This window comes from Oncorhynchus clarkii, chromosome 32, assembly GCF_045791955.1.
Source record: "Oncorhynchus clarkii lewisi isolate Uvic-CL-2024 chromosome 32, UVic_Ocla_1.0, whole genome shotgun sequence".
NCBI lineage: Eukaryota > Metazoa > Chordata > Actinopteri > Salmoniformes > Salmonidae > Oncorhynchus > Oncorhynchus clarkii.
The window spans coordinates 25046402-25065290 of record NC_092178.1 but is presented as its reverse complement, the minus strand read 5'-3'; the positions used below and the strand labels follow the sequence as shown (position 1 = coordinate 25065290).

General features: G+C 41.8%; 1 protein-coding gene across 1 annotated transcript in view; it reads right to left on the bottom strand.

The window, feature by feature from the left end:
* LOC139392349 (transcription factor HIVEP3-like) overlaps positions 1-7911 on the bottom strand; it is a 38074-nt gene extending 30163 nt beyond the window's left edge. Inside the window, exon 1 of the mRNA XM_071140276.1 lies at positions 7750-7911. The gene's annotated coding sequence lies outside the window, so the exon portion shown is untranslated. The remainder of the gene's footprint in view (positions 1-7749) is intronic.
* Positions 7912-18889: the final 10978 nt, after the last annotated feature.

Sequence of the window (18889 nt, the reverse complement as noted above, 5' to 3'; positions counted from 1 at the left end):
AGTAAAAATACAATAAACAGAACACATAGGGGTTTTGTGGAATCATAAAAATACACACACACACACACACACACACAAAGAATCTGTTATGGGATAGTATTATAAATACAGTCAGACAGACTGAGAATTGGACAAAAAAAGAACCATGAAGGAAATCAAAGAGGACATGAATGGGAGGCTTTGTGTGGTTAGAGAAAATACTGTAGAAAGACGAACTGCTACATTTAGAAAGTGTCACTGCCCGCACTAGTTCTTTCTTTGAACCCACATGCTTCACTTTAGGTTTACTGTAGTGCGTGGGTGTGAGTCTGGGAAGGAGGGGGGGGGGGGGGGTGTTAACACCAACTAATGTCAAGGAAACTGTGACATTATTCATACACACTCAACAGTCACCAGGAAGAAGGTGTTATGAGGATGTCAACATTATATTGTGTCTGTCTGTACTTGCACCTGTTAGTACTGTCATTGACGAAAAGAAGAAGTAGTGACAAAGATGAGGTCATGTGATCCAGAACATAACACGCACACGCACACGCACACAAACACCAACCACTAGGAACAGAGCCAGGAAGCTGATTGCACTGAGTTGATAACAACCGTCATGCAGAAAGGCTTAACAGGCAGTCTACTCTGGATTTCGTCAATGTGAAGCAGCGTTATATGATGTAACTCCACATTACTAAAACACACTCACACAAAACACACTGGGCAGCAGTGAGAGCTATGATGTAACTACCATCAGAGGGATCGATCCAAACACAGTAGAGTGAGTAGATGTGATGCATTTAGCTGGCTGAGGGGTTCAGCAGGATGTCCAGCAGTAAACTGTTGGGAAGACAAAGCCTGCCACACAACACACTAACTCACCAAGTTGGCTCCCTCTCTTTCTCTGTATCAAGTTCACTTTGACACACATAGTTTTGACTAGGCGTGAGTTAGGAGTTCCACCGACCAGGGTTTCGAAACCGGTTCTCCGGGAAGCGCCACAAGACTCTGTTTTTAACCCGCTGAACTAAAGCGTAGGCATTAGTTCAATGAGAAACACGTCTTCAGGTATCTGGCAAGGTTACTCATCACGAGAGTGTGTGCGGTTCACCGAACCACCTCTGTTGCATGAGCACATTTTGGTTGAACTGAGCTCCAATAACACACTTTCAGATCCAGTGTTTTCTCCGGGTCCCTTTGCTCTCACAGAGCAGTAATGCCAAACCAATCAGCTCCCATATCAAGATGATGTAATGCAGAAAAAAAGAGAGAGGAGAGAGGACGAGAGAGAAATAGAGACAGAGAGGAAGGGGGTGGGGATAGAAGGAGAGGGACTAGCAATATGTTCTCTTATTTCACCAACAGAGAACCAACACACTGGGGCATTCTGCCAACAAGCCCCTGTCCAGGAATCTATAGCAATTACGGAGGGGGGGGGGGTAAGAGGAGGTAAAGGATAGAGAGAAAGAAGGGAAGGGGTAAGAAGAGAGAGAGAGAATGAGAGAGAGAAGGGGGTAGAGAGAAAGTGGATAAGAGGAGAGATAGAGGGTAAGATAGAGTAGGGCAGTGATACCGTAGACAGGGAAGCACTGAGGAAAATATTTTTGACGTCTATCAAGGAAGCCTGCCACAGATATCGATAAAAGCGGCCCTTATTGGCAGCCACAGCTATGCTTGACACGTTAACATTTTAAGACTTGATAAGACCAATTAATCAATTTTAAAAAACTATTCTCCACAAAGCTGCAACCAATCCCCACTGTAAGAGGACACAAACAAATAAATAGGTTTGCTATAGCTACTGGCATTGGTAGCTTGACTGTAGGCCCTGTTTTAACACACTGGCAGATAGTCCTCTATCCCAACCCAGAGAACACATGACCTTCATCAACTATAAAAACAGTAGAGTGTGTGTGTGTGTGTGCTGTTGGTGTCTTGTGAATGAGCCCTACAGCTGATGGCCTTCTGGCCTGACCGGCTGCTCTCTCCACAGGACAAAGGGAGAGCAGAGAGAGCCTGGTCCTGCACCTCACTGCAGGCAAGCTGGACACTGAACGAGAGAGAAAGCAGAGAGAAAAATACCCTCCAGGGTCACACAGAACCAGCCAACCTCTCCACCTAGCAGGGGAAGGCAGGCTGGGCAGAGAGAGAGAGAGAGAGGATCCCTCCGCCAAACTTCTCTCCACAGAAGAAAGGGAGAGAAAGAGAGATCTCCATCCACCCCTCCACCTAACTGAGAAACCATTCTGGGTTCATACTGGGTCCATACACTCCCCACCAAGCTCACAGTGTGATAACAGAACCATCCAAGCCCTTCACCTTGGTGAGAAGGCAGGCTGGGCAGAGAAAGTGCCCCTCCACCTCACTGTGAAAGCAGGCTGGGTCCATATGCTCCCCACCAGGGTCACACAGTACTATCCAACCCTTGACAGGACTGGGCTACAGGCTACGTACAGGTCGGGCTCCAGGCCAAACACAGCACCCAGTCAACATGTGAGCTCATTCCCAAACATAGTGTAAACACATGAACACACACACACACTAGCTTAGAAATGTTTATGTACACAAATGCGTGGGCGAGCACACACACACACACACACACGTTTGTGTGCCCTTTCATTCATGAGGATGATATAGAGAAAGAAAGAGAGAGGGGTGTAATTTCCACTTGTGATGTCCTGTAAGCCGGTGCCAACAGGGAGGAAGTATGTTCACTTAGAGCTGTTTCAACATTTCTGCTGTCGCCGTGATGACCCAGGGAAGCCCTCCTGATTAATGGCCAAGACAAGTCCCTTCTCAGATCAGGTCCTCCTCAACCTCACTGTGGCTTCTGTCTGCTTCAATAACTGGCTTATTGGATATGTCTGAGTGTCTATAAATTGACACTTGTTTAAGAGAGTGACGTTGATACAGTAACAATACACTCTTTCTTGATCTCTGTCTTTCTCTCTCGCACACACAAACATTTATCGAACTCATGATTTACTGGTGACAGAGGTCGACAGATGATGATTTTTCAACGCCGATACCGATACCGATTAATGGAGGACCAAAAAAAATACATCAATAAAATAAATTTATCTAGCAGGACAAGCTAGATAAATTAGTAATATCATCAACCATGTGTAGTTAACAAGATATTATGTTAAAATTGATATTTTTTTATGAGGAAAGTTTAATGCTAGCTAGCACCTAACCTTGGCTCCTTGCTGCACTCGCATAACAGGTAGTCAGCCTGCCACGCAGTCTCCTCGTGGAGTGCAATGTAATCGGCCATAATCGGTGTCCAAAAATGCCGATTACCGATTGTTATGAAAACTTTAAATCAGCCCTAATTAATCGGCCATTCCGATTAATCGGTCGACCTCTACTAGTGACTATTCATTTTGCTTCGTTTTGCTTTCAATAGTAGTGAAATGTGTGAGTGTGTGAGTTGGTTAGGACAGTGGGCAGGAATTTCAAGATACTGTATAATGGAAACAAACAGTTGTTCTAATCAGATGGCTAGTAGAGTAATGCGTGCTGGACACAATGTAGCCTACTGGACCATACAGATCAATGGTGGACTGAACTGACTGCTATTTCCTGTAGATTATTATCAGCATTACGCCATATGCATGGCTATAATCAGTCATCTGGTTCACTGGGCTCTCTAGAAGGATGTCTGTTCATGTACTATTATGTCTAGGACCAAGGATTAGAAGTTTCCAGAGAATGTTTCCTCTCATTCACCTGCTCCCAAGGTCAGCGTTATGACTGACACCACACACACCCCCACTAGTGACGGACACCTGAGGGATGAGGAAACTGACAGGGCATCCAGAAGCAAGTGTAGGATGAATATCAATGTTGTCCTCACCAGGCTGAACTAATCTTGGCTGAACAGAGACACCTTTGACACACACACACGTGCAAAACACACACACACACACACACACACACACACACACACACACACATACATACATACATACACACATATACACACACACACTTTCAGGATCGCACTTTGGAGACTCTTCGTTCCTTCTTAAATGTTTACCATACCACCACTGTATGTGTTTTGGCTCAAGCTGGAATGACTCGTGAGACTGTTTTGCTTCTCAAAGTGTGCTCATGTTCAGTATCAAGAACAAACTGCATTCCATTTTGGTCCTAATGGCAAACATGGTAAGTGCCATGTGGGCTCTGGGCCAATCAGTGTCACAGTCACAGCATTATGCTCTTGCTTTGGCTTAATATTATAGTGGAAAGTGGAAAGTGAAACTGTGGTTATTCAACTTTTATATAAAAGGAATTTGCATTCTGCATGGATCCTTTAGGTTTTTAGGTCATTCTGTACAGGTGTTTTTCCTCAATAGCATCTAACGTAAACTCGTACATCACCTTGGTCCGTATAATTGCCCTTATTTTAGCGCCCCCCCCAAAATAATACTTCCAGATCAACTGTAATGTCAATACCATTGTAAAGCACAATTTCTCCCCTTTCCAACAGAATCAATTACATGACCTAAACACTACCCGTTTTGGCATAATTCAAGCAGGCAATGAGCCCCGTCGGGTCTTTTTAAAAATGGCGGGTGGGGAAGCAAAACTAATGCGTGATAGTGAGGAGAGTTGTGTTGTTGTGGGAAAATAGCTTTTTTTCACTCAATCTGTCCAACTTATCACCTCTAAAATGTAAATTAAACACTATAAAGAGTTTATATAATGTGTCATTACATACCTATTTGAAGGTTTGTGTCGAATTTGAATCGGGTTTTTAGGGCGGTGCTAAAGTGATCTTAGAAGTTAACAGCGGCTTTGAGAATGACAATCGCATGCAATGATGACGAAAAAACCCCCGTCACTGTCCATTTCTTGTGTTTAAAAGGATGATAGAAGTGCTACACCTGGTGGAGAGAGATTGTAAGTCAGAAATAGTTGCTTTATGTGTGCTGTACGTTACGACATGACACGTCAAGATGTAACGGAGGGTCAGTTATTTTCACCTTTTCTCCACTACTATACAGCCATTACCATGTCGATCAACGCTTGAATAGAAACCTAGTTCACACCCCCGATTTTGACATCAACACAGTCTCTACAGTCCCATTAGTTTTCTTTGTAGCCTCATTTGTATGTTGCGCACATTTGTACGGAATGGGGTGAGTTTACGTTAGTGTGATTGTCCTGATGTCCTTGGTCTCTCCTCTCCCCAGTCACCGATACAGCTAAGAGAGGGGCATTTCTATTCTACCACACAAATAGAATCTGGGACAAATGTCTACTAGTGTTGTTAGAGGCTAGTTGAATACGAGGTCACAAAATATTAATCAGTCACATCCTCCCTCAGTAGTAGCCTTGTGATCATCATCATCATCATCACCAATAACTGGGTTGGATTGGAGGTTTATGCAACAGCATACAATCAACACTTACCATTAGAATCTCACATGATCTCTCACACACACACACACACACACACACACACTATTCCTGCTGTTATATGTCTAAGAGTAAGGAGGAGGGACGCCTTGGAGAAAATAAATCATAATGTTGCCACTGGGCTCTCCATGAAGCCACAGGGGAAATTCCCTCTATGAAGTCACACACACACACACAGTCAGAAGAATGCCAAACATCCCACCTTTCCACAGCAAGGGAGTGAGACTGTGGGCCCTCTCCCTCCTCCCTCTGCATGCCAAACTGACACCCAATAACCCTGCACAGCATTAGGTGCCATGGGATGTCAGGACTGATCAGTTTGGGGGCACCATATTCCTGGCCCTAAATCGTCAACTTTAAATACTGTAGCAGTTAAATACCAGCAACAGCTAAACCAACTAAATCAAATCAAGCTTTATTTATACAGCACATTTTAGACATGGAATACAAACACAATGTACTTTGCATGAAAACATTTACTACACAACATAAGAGGATTAAAAAAACTATAAAAACTGAACAAGTAAAAACTGTTCAAAAAGCTTCAATGCTCTGCTACATGTCGAAAATGCCAAAACAAGAAAAGCTTTGAAGAAAACAAGGTTTTGGTGTCGAGTTTGAATCCTTGGGAACCATTTATTGTCCAAGGCCTATTATTTTGGAAATCATATCTGCATCAATAAAATACACTATGATATGGAACACATATGTATTGTTCTCTCTATAAATTCAAAGCAGCAAAAAGCATTTCTGAAGTGTCTAAAATCGACATTTCAACAGTTTGGCCTGAGATGCCCTCTGTCTTTACGACAGTCCATCGTCTTGATTACACGCAAGATGATAGTTAATACTATAGGGGCGCGTGGTATTGGAAATCGAAGCACTCTTGAGCTGTTGATGGACTCCAACTGTCACATGGGTAATACTTCTTATAATGCACTATTAACAGATACATCGCGGGCCAATATGTATCCGTATTTCACCAAGAAAGGGGTGCTTGCAACAAACAGACGGCTATGTGCGTGCTAGAGAATGGAGAAAGCGTCACCGGGGCGCATGGATGGACGCAGCAGTGTCGTCCACAACAGTGCCACTGACTGCGGTGCGGCAGCGTTACGCCATCGTTCATTCCAAGAAACCTACGCGGCTGGAGTCTAATATAGGCGATCTCATTCTTACCATTTTCATTTTCTGACAATTGACTTGGCCAATAGAGTAAAATTTGATGAATAGGGTCCGGATCTGTGCAGACAGACAGGCACAGTGGATAGATATTGACTACTGACATTGCATGCTTCAGTATATCCGCAGTGACATAATATTAAACCCAAACGAGCCGCAATCTGAGCCGAGCAATTGTGATTCTGTATGCTAATATTTATTGTTAACGATATGATTTCTTGTGCGGCTGACATGTTCTCTCTGCCGTCGTCGGTCACATTGAATTCTAGCAGGTTAGAATTCCATGCACAGAATAAGTCCATTCATAGGGCATGCTCTGCAGAATGACCACTACATTTCCGGCTATTCTAAAATGGTTATGAAATAGGCCTACGTTATTTGACCTCCATTTTATTTTGTAAATGAATTTCTCTATTCTCGCTTTCGGAGATTGGAGGAGAAAAGGAAGCATGGCATCCCTGTCCTGTGGATGCTGATGTGGGATTGAGGGCTCTTGCATTCCTGAGAGAGCGACTCACATTAGTGAGATGCACATTGGCAACATCATGACATAATCGAATGATAAATTATTCGAAAAAGCAAATGGCATAATATTTGACCAAGATGTCTTTGTAAGACAAACACAACTAGAGGATATTCTTATTCATACATAATTATTTCCGTTATTTTATTGATGAGTCAATAGCCTAGGCTACTGTAAAATAATGGCTGATAAAAAAGATAAAAACACATGGTCGTTCCGTTTCCTATCTGCATAATGTAGCCTGGCGACTGTGTGGTTGGCAAGCTGAAACACTGGTTTCGCTCTTCCTTTTCTCTATTACACTATTACCTATTACACTTGAACAATGACAAACCAATCATTGGAATGTACCCAATACTGTACAAAACAGAGGCAGTAGGTATAAACTAGTAGCTACACATGTACACAACGCGCAATCCACGAGCATCACAAGGAATTCTGCTTCATACACAAAAACATAACACATTTCTCATAGTTCGCTGTTTTGTTGGATAGAAGGTGTTATGCACGCGACCTGCAACGCGCGAGAACGCACAATAACCTATCATCATCTCCTGTGAAAAACAGTTACTGTAGCTAGCGAGCTCTTGAAGGTTTCAAACAATGATACAATGTATCCAGCATTACTGTACCTGCAGAGCCGCTGGTGGTGAACTTCACTTCGTTGCAGTGCAGTTGCCGTGTCTCCTCCACAGATCACCTCCTTGCTTATCGGCCTGGGGCATACCGGTATGCAAAATTATGGTAATAAAGCCAGATGCTAAAATGTAAATTTGCTACCTGTCAATATAGATGCACCGTTTGAGCCATGTAGGCTATTCGGAAACAGAGCAGACTTTCTCAGAATCTAGCCTACCCTGTAAACGGACTGCCCCAGGTTGAGAAGTGTTATTTTTCTTGACGCTGGCGGGATAGGGATGGATGGTCCCCTCTTCTCTCCTCATTGTCCCTTTTCAAACTGATGCTGCGATTTCACACAGCAGCGTGCGCCAATCTCCCACACACACACAGCTGGTCCTCGCGAAAAACATGCTGCTTCGATCCACGCAGTTCCAGCGCACCGCACTAGCACTCACGAGACCAGAGAAATACTCCGCCCACTTTAACAACTTGCAGTGCTGGCAGTGGCATACTGTAGTCACTACAGTGGAGAAACAGGCCTATCTATGCCTTTTGTTTCTCAGTAAAGGCTCTCTGGTATGGTATTAGCCTTCAATGTAGTTTTAAGTAGGCCTATGATATTATATATTTCATATAATCTCAGTTTGAACAAATCCTGGTGAGGGACTGAGACAATGGATAATAGCAGGCCTACACTGTAGTGGTTGCCATGAATTTGAAAGGCAGCTTAGTGGCAAGTACAATTCTGTATTTCATATTACAGTATTGCTACTATAATATACATACAGTCTCAAAGCAAGTACTGTGTAATGACAGTACAATATTGTAAAAGGGACTATTATTCTATTAAAATACATACATTTTCCCACAATGCACCATCATTTACAGTATTATGTAGTTAAATGTGTGAGTTTACTGTTGAAAGCCAAAATTACAGTGTAACACAATAGACAATGTAAATAAATGTTGAATTACTTTTCTGTACCCTAATTCAATAATTACTATGTAATATTAATAATGACTGCCAACAAATACAATAGGGTTTCTCGCCGCTTGAACCCTTAATTACTTGATGATCATAGATCAGAATGTGAAGAGGTTCCCTATATTATTATTGTATTGTCTGAATCAAATATATAAGCCTGGACTTAAAGTATTACCACAGTGCCTTCAGAAAGTTTTCACACCTCTTGACTTTGTCCACATTGTGTGTTACAGCCTGAATTTATTTATTTGTCACTGGCCTACACACAATACCCCATAGTGTCAAAGTGTTATGTTTTTCGAAATGGTTACAAATTCTTTCTTTTTTTAAAGTAAAAAGCTGAAATGTCAAGCCTAAATAAGTTCAGGAGTAAAAATGTGCTTAGCAAGTCACATAATAAGTTGCACGGACTCTCGGTGTGCAATAAGTGTTTGACATATTTTTTTTATGACTACCTAATCTCTTTAGCCCACACAGAGATAATAATAATACACTTTAGATCGTGTATAAATACACCCAGTCACTACAAAGATACAGGCGTCCTTCCTAACTCAGTTGCCGGAGAGGAAGGAAACCACTCAGGGATTTCACCATGAGGCCAATGGTGACTTTAAAACAGTTTAATGGCTGTGATAGGAGAAAACCGAGGATGGATCAACAACATTGTAGTTACTCCACAATACTATCCTAAATCACAGAGTGAAAAGAAGGAAGCCTGTACAGAACAAAAATATTCCAAAACATGCATCTTGTTTGCAACAAGGCACTAAAGTAATACTTAAACAAAAATAGCAATGAACTTTTTGTCCTGAATAAAAGGTTGTTTTGGGCAAATCCAATACAACACATTACTGGAGTACCACTCTCCATATTTTCAAGCATAGTGGTGGCTGCATCATGTTATGGGTATGCTTGTAATGGTTAAGGATGGGGGAGTTTTTCGGGATAAAAAATCAATGGAATGGAGCTAAGCACAGGCAAAATTCTAGAGGAAAACCTGGTAGTCTGCTTTCCACCAGAAACTGGGAGATTAATTCACCTTTCAGATGGATAATAACCTAAAACACAAGACCAAATCTACGCTGGAGTTGCTTACCAAGAAGACAGTGAATGTTCCTGAGAGGCCGGGTTAGTTTTGACTTAAAAATAAATGGCTAGACCTGAAAATGGTTGTCTAGCAATGATCAACAAACAATTTGAAAGAGCTTGAGGAATATTTTAAAGAATGGGAAATGCTGTTTAAACTTTCAGAGACTTACCCAGCAAGAGAGACCTCTGAGACTTCTCATTAAAGCCTTCAGTAGTTAATTGCTCAACATTTAGCTTGTTTTTCCATACAGGTTGATAGGTTACATTCTGTACCAGAGAGTTGCCAGGTTATATTCTATACCAGAGAGGTGCAAGGTTATATTCTGTACCAGAGAGTTGCCAGGTTATATACTGAGAGTTGCCAGGATATATACTGAGAGTCGCCAGGTTATATTCTATACCAGAGAGTTGCCAGGTTAGATTCTATACCAGAGAGTTGCCAGGTTATATACTGTACATTAAAGTTGACAGGTTATATACTGAAAGTTGTCAGGTATTACTGAAAGTTGCCAGTTTATATTCTATACCAGAGAGTTGCCAGGTTAGATTCTATACCAGAGAGTTGCCAGGTTAGATTCTATACCAGAGAGTTGCCAGGTTAGATTCTATACCAGAGAGTTGCCAGGTTATATTCATTACCAGAGAGTTGACAGGTTATATACTGTACATTAAAGTTGACAGGTTATATACTGTACATTAAAGTTGACAGGTTATATACTGAAAGTTGTCAGGTATTACTGAAAGTTGGCAGTTTATATTCTATACCAGAGAGTTGCCAGGTTAGATTCTATACCAGAGAGTTGCCAGGTTAGATTCTATACCAGAGAGTTGCCAGGTTATATTCATTACCAGAGAGCTGCCAGGTTATATACTGTACATTAAAGTTGACAGGTTATATACTGAAAGTTGTCAGGTATTACTGAAAGTTGCCAGTTTATATTCTATACCAGAGAGTTGCCAGGTTATATACTATACCAGAGAGTTGCCAGGTTTGATTCTCTACCAGAGTGTTACAACATTATGTTCCCTACCAGAGAGTTGCCAGGTTATATTCTCTACCAGAGAGTTGCCAGGTTGTATTCTATACCAGAGAGTTGCCAGGTTATATACTATACCAGAGAGTTGCCAGGTTATATACTATACCAGAGAGTTGCCAGGTTTGATTCTCTACCGGAGAGTTACAAGGTTATGTTCCCTACCAGAGAGTTGCCAGGTTATATTCTCTACCAGAGAGTTGCCAGGTTGAATTCTCTACCAGTGAATTGCCAGGTTATAGTCTATACCAGAGAGTTTCCAGATTATATTAATTACCAGAAAGTTGCCAGGTTATATACTGAAAGTTGCCAGGTTATATTCTATACCAGAGAGTTGCCAGGTTATATACTACACCAGAGAGTTGCCAGGTTATATTCTGAAAGTTGCCAGGTTTATTCTATACCAGAAAGCTGCCAGGTTATATTCTCTACCAGGGAGTTGCCAGGTTATGTTCTCTACCAGAGAGTTGCCAGGATATATACTGATAGTTGCCAGGTTATATTCTATACCAGAGAGTTGCCAGGTTTTATTCTATACCATAGAGTTGCCAGGTTATATTCTGAAAGTTGCCAGGTTTATTCTGTACCAGAAAGTTGTCAGGTTATATTCTCTACCAGGGAGTTGCCAGGTTACGTTCTCTACCAGAGAGTTGACAGGATATATACTGATAGTTGCCAGGCTTTATTCTATACCAGAGAGTTGCCAGGTTTTATTCTATACCAGAGAGTTGCCAGGTTATATTCATTATAACCAGTTGCCAGGTTATATTCTCTACAAGGGAGTTGCCTGGTTATATACTGAGAGTTGCCAAGGTATTTTCTCTACCAGAGAGTTGCCAGGTTATATTCTATACCAGAGTTGCCAGGTTAAATTCTATACCAGAGAGTTGCCAGGTTATATTCTATACCAGAGTTGCCAGGTTATATTCTATACCAGAGAGATGCCAGGCTATATTCTATACCAGAGAGTTGGCAGGTTGTATACAATACCATAGAGTTGGCACATTATATTCTATACCAAAGAGTTGGCACGTTATACTCTATACCAGAGTTGCCAGGTTATATTCTGAAAGTTGCCAGGTTTATTCTATACTAGAGAGTTGCCATGTTGTATTCTATACCAGAGTTTCCAGGTTATATTCTATACCAAATAGGTGCCAGGTCAGATTTAATACCAGAGAGTTGCCAGGTTATATACTGAAAGTTGCCAGGTTATATTCTATACCAGAGAGTTGCCCAGGTTATATTCTATACCAGTGAATTAACAGGTGTCATGACGTGGCCCTTTCTGGATATAGACCGTGGCTTCCCCCGCTCTCTCTCACTCTCTCCTACACCCAGGTTCTGTTATCTCAGGTCATAAATTCCTGGCGGAGACTTTCTCCACCTGGCTATGCAGTGTAGAAAGAGAGAGAGTTTCACAGTAGAACAAAGGAACTTCTACTACATCACAGATTTTGAGAACTGAACAATATCCATGTTTTAGAGAATGTGTAAACAGTCGGTGGAGAAGCCAGCTACGACCCGGTCGGTTTTGTTTCATGTTTGTGGCCTCATGAGAGACAATACAGCCACATTACCGTAACTCTGTTTATAGAGGTGCCTCCGTTATGAGGGTTGCATCTAATTATTGTATAAAATGAATGAGTAAAGATGAAACTATTTATGAAATTATGTAATGTGATTTTAAACCTTTAATGCGAGAGAATTTGATTCCTTTAAAGTTTAACTAAGTCATTGGCCTGCTCCTGTGAGCACAGACATGATCAGGTATCATAGAACTGCCTTTTCTAGTGTTACGAATAAAAACCACTTCTGAGGAAATCCTCCTCAGACGATGCATATCTCGGTGTAAGCGGAGGTGGCACAGGTTTGAGTACCAAGACTAAGCAAACCCACAGCGTAATCTGTGATTGCGAATAGTTATTGAATTCCTAACCATACCACATGGAGCATTGGCTACACGGCTGGAAATGGTTTAACTCTGAGACTATTGATCCCTATAGAATAAGAGCAAATCTAAAATACTAATTACTAGTCTGCAGCTAGAAATGATGTAAACCTGGGATGCAAAGACCGACAACCACCGAAACATCTATTCTATGGTAACATTTCTGAATGGTATCCATTCTAACCACGAAAGACTTTGATCTTCAGGGAAGCAGAGAGAGAGAGAGAGAAAGAGATGAACTGACTCTCCAGCAGACGGACTGGATTCCAACAGAAAAGATCACGACACATGGGCGTAAATATATATATACAGTGGGGCAAAAAAGTATTTAGTCAGCCACCAATTGTGCAAGTTCTCCCACTTAAAAATATGAGAGAGGCCTGTAATTTTCATCATAGGTACATTTCAACTATGACAGACAAAATGAGAAAGAAAATCCAGAAAATCACATTGTAGGATTTTTAATGAATTTATTTGCAAATTATGGTGGAAAATAAGGAACTATAATTGCCAACCACTCCAAATACGGTCAATAACAAAAGTTTATCTCAATACTTTGTTATATACCCTTTGTTGGCAATGACAGAGGTCAAACGTTTTCTGTAAGTCTTCACAAGGTTTTCACACACTGTTGCTGGTATTTTGGCCCATTCCTCCATGCAGATCTCCTCTAGAGCAGTGATGTTTTGGGGCTGTTGCTGGGCAACACAGACTTTCAACTCCCTCCAAAGATTTTCTATGGGGTTGAGATCTGGAGACTGGCTAGGCCACTCCAGGACCTTGAAATGCTTCTTACGAAGCCACTCCTTCGTTGCCCGGGCGGTGTGTTTGGGATCATTGTCATGCTGAAAGACCCAGCCACGTTTCATCTTCAATGCTGTTGCTGATGGAAGGAGGTTTTCACTCAAAATCTCATGATACATGGCCCCATTCACTCTTTCCTTTACACGGATCAGTTGTCCTAGTCCCTTTGCAGAACAACAGCCCCAAAGCATGATGTTTCCACCCCCAGGCTTCACAGTAGGTATAGTGTTCTTTGGATGCAACTCAGCATTCTTTGTCCTCCAAACACAACGAGTTGAGTTTTTACCAAAAAAGTTCTATTTTGGTTTCATCTGACCATATGACATTCTCCCAATCTTCTTCTGGATCATCCAAATGCTCTCTAGCAAACTTCAGATGGGCCTGGACATGTACATGCTTAAGCAGGGGGACACGTCTGGCACTGCAGGATTTGAGTCCCTGGCGGCGTAGTGTGTTACTGATGGTAGGATTTGTTACTTTGGTCCCAGCTCTCTGCAGGTCATTCACTAGGACCCCTTGTGTGGTTCTGGGATTTTTGCTCACCGTTCTTGTGATCATTTTGACCCCACGGAGTGAGATCTTGCGTGGAGCCCCAGATCGAGGAAGATTATCAGTAGTCTTGTATGTCTTCCATTTCCTAATAATTGCTCCCACAGTTGATTTCTTCAAACCAAGCTGCTTACCTATTGCAGATTCAGTCTTCCCAGCCTGGTGCAGGTCTACAATTTTGTTTCTGGTGTCCTTTGACAGCTCTTTGGTCTTGGACAATTTGCAAATAAATTCTTTAAAATCCTACAATGTGATTTTTTGGAGAAAAAAATTCTCATTTTGTCTGTCATAGTTGAAGTGTACCTATGATGAAAATTACAGGTCTCTCTCATATTTTTAAGTGAGAGAACTTGCACAATTGGTGGCTGACTAAATACTTTTTTGCCCCACTGTATATATCTTGATTGCAATTATTCCCGAATGAGTGAATGTTCATGTGGAAAGGATTAGCATTTAAATTAATATAATTATAATAGTACTGTGTGTAGCGATCCCTCTGGTCTTTCCCGCTCTCGCTCAGTCCACACACACTTCCTTTTTCCCACCAAACCAACATATCAGCTTAGCCCACTAGGGAATCTTCCCTATCATTTGTTAGTAACATACAGTTGAAGTTGGAAGTTTACATACACTTAGGTTGGAGTCATTAAAACTCGTTTTTCAACCACTCCACAAATTTCTTGTTAACAAACTATAGTTTTGGCAAGTCAGTTAGGGCATCTACTTAGTGCAAGTAAGTTAGACACAAGTAATTTTTCCAACAATTGTTGACAGATTATTTCACTTATAATTCACTGTATCACAATTCCAGTGGGTCAGAAGTTTACATAAACTAAGTTGACTGTGCCTTTAAACAGCTTGGAAAATTCCAGAAAATGATGTCATGGCTTTAGAAGCTTCTGATAGGCTAATTGACATAATTTGAGTCAATTAGAGATGTACCTGTGGGTGTATTTCAAGGCCTACCTTCAAATTCAGTGCCTCTGTACTTGACATCATGGGAAAATCAAAAGAAATCAGCCAAGACCTCCACAAGTCTGACTCAACCTTGGGAGCATTTTCCAAATGCCTGAAGGTACCATGTTCATCTGTACAAACAATAGTACGCAAGTATAAACACCATGGACTACGCAGCCGTTATATCACTCAGGAAGGAGACGCGTTCTGTCTCCTAGAGATGAACATATTTTGGTGCGAAAAGTGCAAATCAATCCCAGAACAACAGCAAAGGCCCTTGTGAAGATGCTGGAGGAAACAGATAAAAAATTATCTATTTCCACAGTAAAAACGAGTCCTATATCGACATAACCTGAAAGGCCACTCAGTAAGGAAGAAGCCACTGTGGCAAAATGGCTTTAGGACAACAATGTCAAGATATTGGAGTGATCATCACAAAGCCCCGAACTCAATCCCATAGAACATTTGTGGGCAGAACTGAATAGGCGTGTACGAGCAAGGAGGCTTACAAACCTGACTCAGTTACACCAGCTCTGTCGGGGGGAATGGGCCAAAATTCACCCAACTTATTGTGGGAAGCTTGTGAAAGGCTCCCCAAAACGTTTGACCCAAGTTAAACAATTTGAAGGCAATGCTACCAAATACTAATTGAGTGCATGTAAACTTCTGACCCACTGGGAATGTGATGAAAGAAATAAAAGCTGAAATAAATAATTCCCTCTACTATTATTCTGACATTTCACATTCTTAAAATAATGTGGTGATCCTAACTGACCTAAGACAGGGAATTTTTACTAGGATTAAATATCAGGAATTGTGAAAAACTGAGTTGAAATGTATTTGGCTAAGGTGTATGTAAACTTCTGAATTCAACTGTATATATACTCTACCAGAGAGTTTCCAGGTTGTATTCTATACCAGGGAGGTGTCCGGTTGTATTCTATACCAGGGAGGTGTCAGGTTGTATACTATACCAGAGAATTGCCAGGTTATATACTATACCAGAGATTTGTCAGGTTGGATGCTATACAAGAGAGTTGCCAGGTGATATTCTATACCAGAGTTGTCAGGTTATATACTACTCTATACCAGAGAGTTGCCAGGTTATATTCTATACCTGAGAGTTGCCAGTTTATATCCTATAGTGCATTCGGGAAGTATTCAGAACATTTAGACTTTTTCCACATTTTGTTACATTACAGCCTTTCCAAAAATGGATTAAATAGTTTTTTCACCTCTCATCAAATCTACACCCAATACCCAATCAAGACAAAACAAAAACAGGTTTTTAGTAAGTTGTGCTAATGTATTTTTTTTTAAACAGAAATTTCACATAAGTATTCACACCCTTTACTCAGTACTTTGTTGAAGCACCTTTGGCAGCGATTACAGCCTCAAGTCTTCTAGGGTATGACCATACAAGCTTGGCACACCTGTATTTGGTGAGTTTCTCCCATTCTTCTCTGCAAATCCTCTCAAGCTCTGTCAGGTTGGGTGGGGAGCATTGCATTGTCTTGACTGTGTGCTTAGGGTCATTGTCCTGTTGGAAGGTGAACCTTTGCACCAGTCTGAGATCGAGTGCTCTGGAGCAGGTTTCATCAAGGATCTCTCTGTACTTTGCTCTGTTAATCTTTCCCTCGATCCTGACTAGTCTCCCAGTCCCAGCCACTGAAAAACATCCTCAAAGCATGACACTGCCACCACCATGCTTCACCGTATTGATAGTGCCAGGTTTCCTCCAGACTTGGCATTCACGACAGATAATAAAATCTTGGTTTCATCAGACCAGAGAATCTTGTTTCTCAGGGTCTGAGAGTCCTTTATTTGCCTTTTGGCAAACTCCAAGCAGGCTGTGATGTGCCTTTTACTTAGGAGTGGCTTCTGTCTGGCCACTACCTTAAAAGGCCCGATTGGTGTAGTGCTGCAGAGATGATTTTCCTTCTGGAAGGTTTTCCTATCTCCACAGAGGAACTCTGGAGCTCTGTCAGAGTAGCCATCGGGTTCTTGGTCACCTCCCTGACCAAGTCTCATAGCGAAGGGTCTGAATACTTATGTAAATAAGGTATTTCTGATTATATTTAGAATAATGCTATAACAAAATGTGGAAAAAGTCAAGGTGTCTGAATAATTTCTGAAAGCACTGTGTACCAGAGAGTTGCCAGGTTATATACTCTGCCAGAGTTGCTAGGTTACATACTTAGAGCTGCCAGGTTAACCTGCCAACCCACTGGTATAGATTATAACCTGACAGTAGCTCTCTATACTGAGAGTTGCCGGGTTATATTCTATACCAGAGAGTTGCCAAGCAATCCTCCTGGGATGCTAGTAGCCATCCTCCCTCCTGCATGAATCTGGTCTGACCCTACTACACAGTTGATTCTAATCTATTGTAATAGATCGATGACCTTGAGTAACTGAATCTGGAGTGTCAGAGCAGGGCTGAAGAAAAAGCCTGCACAGCCAGCAGCTCACTGGAACAGTGTACCTAACCTGGTTCAGCTCATCAAGCAGCAACATTTTTTGAATCAGGTGTGCTAGATTGGGGTTCTGGTGAAAACCTACAAAACGGTAGCTCTCCAGGAACTGGATTGTACATCCCTGCTTGAGAATATACATTTTCCCTCTACCTATGTTCACCTGAACCTACAGGAGGTATCCAAATGCAGTGGGAGTGCTCATCCCCAGTGAGAGCATGATCCTAACTGGTTTATGCAACAGACCTTTCCCGGATTCTCTCCTCTACCGCACCACCAGTGGAGGCCCCAGACAGAGTCATGGCATGTTCCCCCAGCCAGGCAGTTATATAGCAGCATTATGGAGGCTTGGTCTGCCTGCCTGCCTGCTGTGAGGGGAACTCCACCGCTATCAAACAGTTTGTCACAGAGACCCAGGATCACCACACTAACACAGGTCACCCACTCAAGATCATATAAATATAATTACTAGTCCACAGGACCGAAAAACACTCCTGTAAAAGAGCAAAAGGATCTCAAAGTGATTAAATGAAAGCATGTGCACATAAGCCCAAACTAACATAGACCACCATAAAGCAGTCAGCTGAAATGAATATGGCATGGCACTATTTTCCACTGTGTGTAGTACTTCAGTGTGTGTCAGTGTTTCATTTGGCTATGCGTAAACTCACACTCAAAATCGGTCTGACGGCAGTGATTTGATTCAAGGACTGGCTACAGACCCATCTCTCTGTGCTCCTCCCCAGCAGAACCCATTTGGTCCTCAATAAATACACCGTTGGACTTGTGTAAAACCCCCTCATGCCGATCTTGTGATGGGGAACTCTCCCTCCTTCGAGAGAAATCCTGCGTCACAAGGAAATAAGAATAATCCTGTTGGAGCGTGATTGTGGTCAGGTGATGGAATGAAGCCAGAGGCTATGGGAGGATCTGGAATCCCTGTTGGCTTAGACTGATGACATCATGTGATGACACGTCTTTGGTCGGTTTCCTTTACTTCTGTGCTGGAATGTCCCGCGGACAGAATGAAGTAGGAGTAGTGTTGAACAGAGTAAAGCACTTGATTAAAGTTGCTGCAGCCATTACATGGGAAATGCCATTTAATTCGTAGACGGCATTATGCATTGGTGGTCCTGGTGAATTGAGCTAACATTTTTAACTTTTGAGGGAGAATGGCAGACACACAATTCTTAAAATATGTCCCAAAAGAAGTACTAAGAGCACTTTCTACATATATGAAAGAGGTGCATAGAACTAATCTCAAAGAGAATCTCGCAGAAATACAGTAATTTGATTGGCAACAGTCCC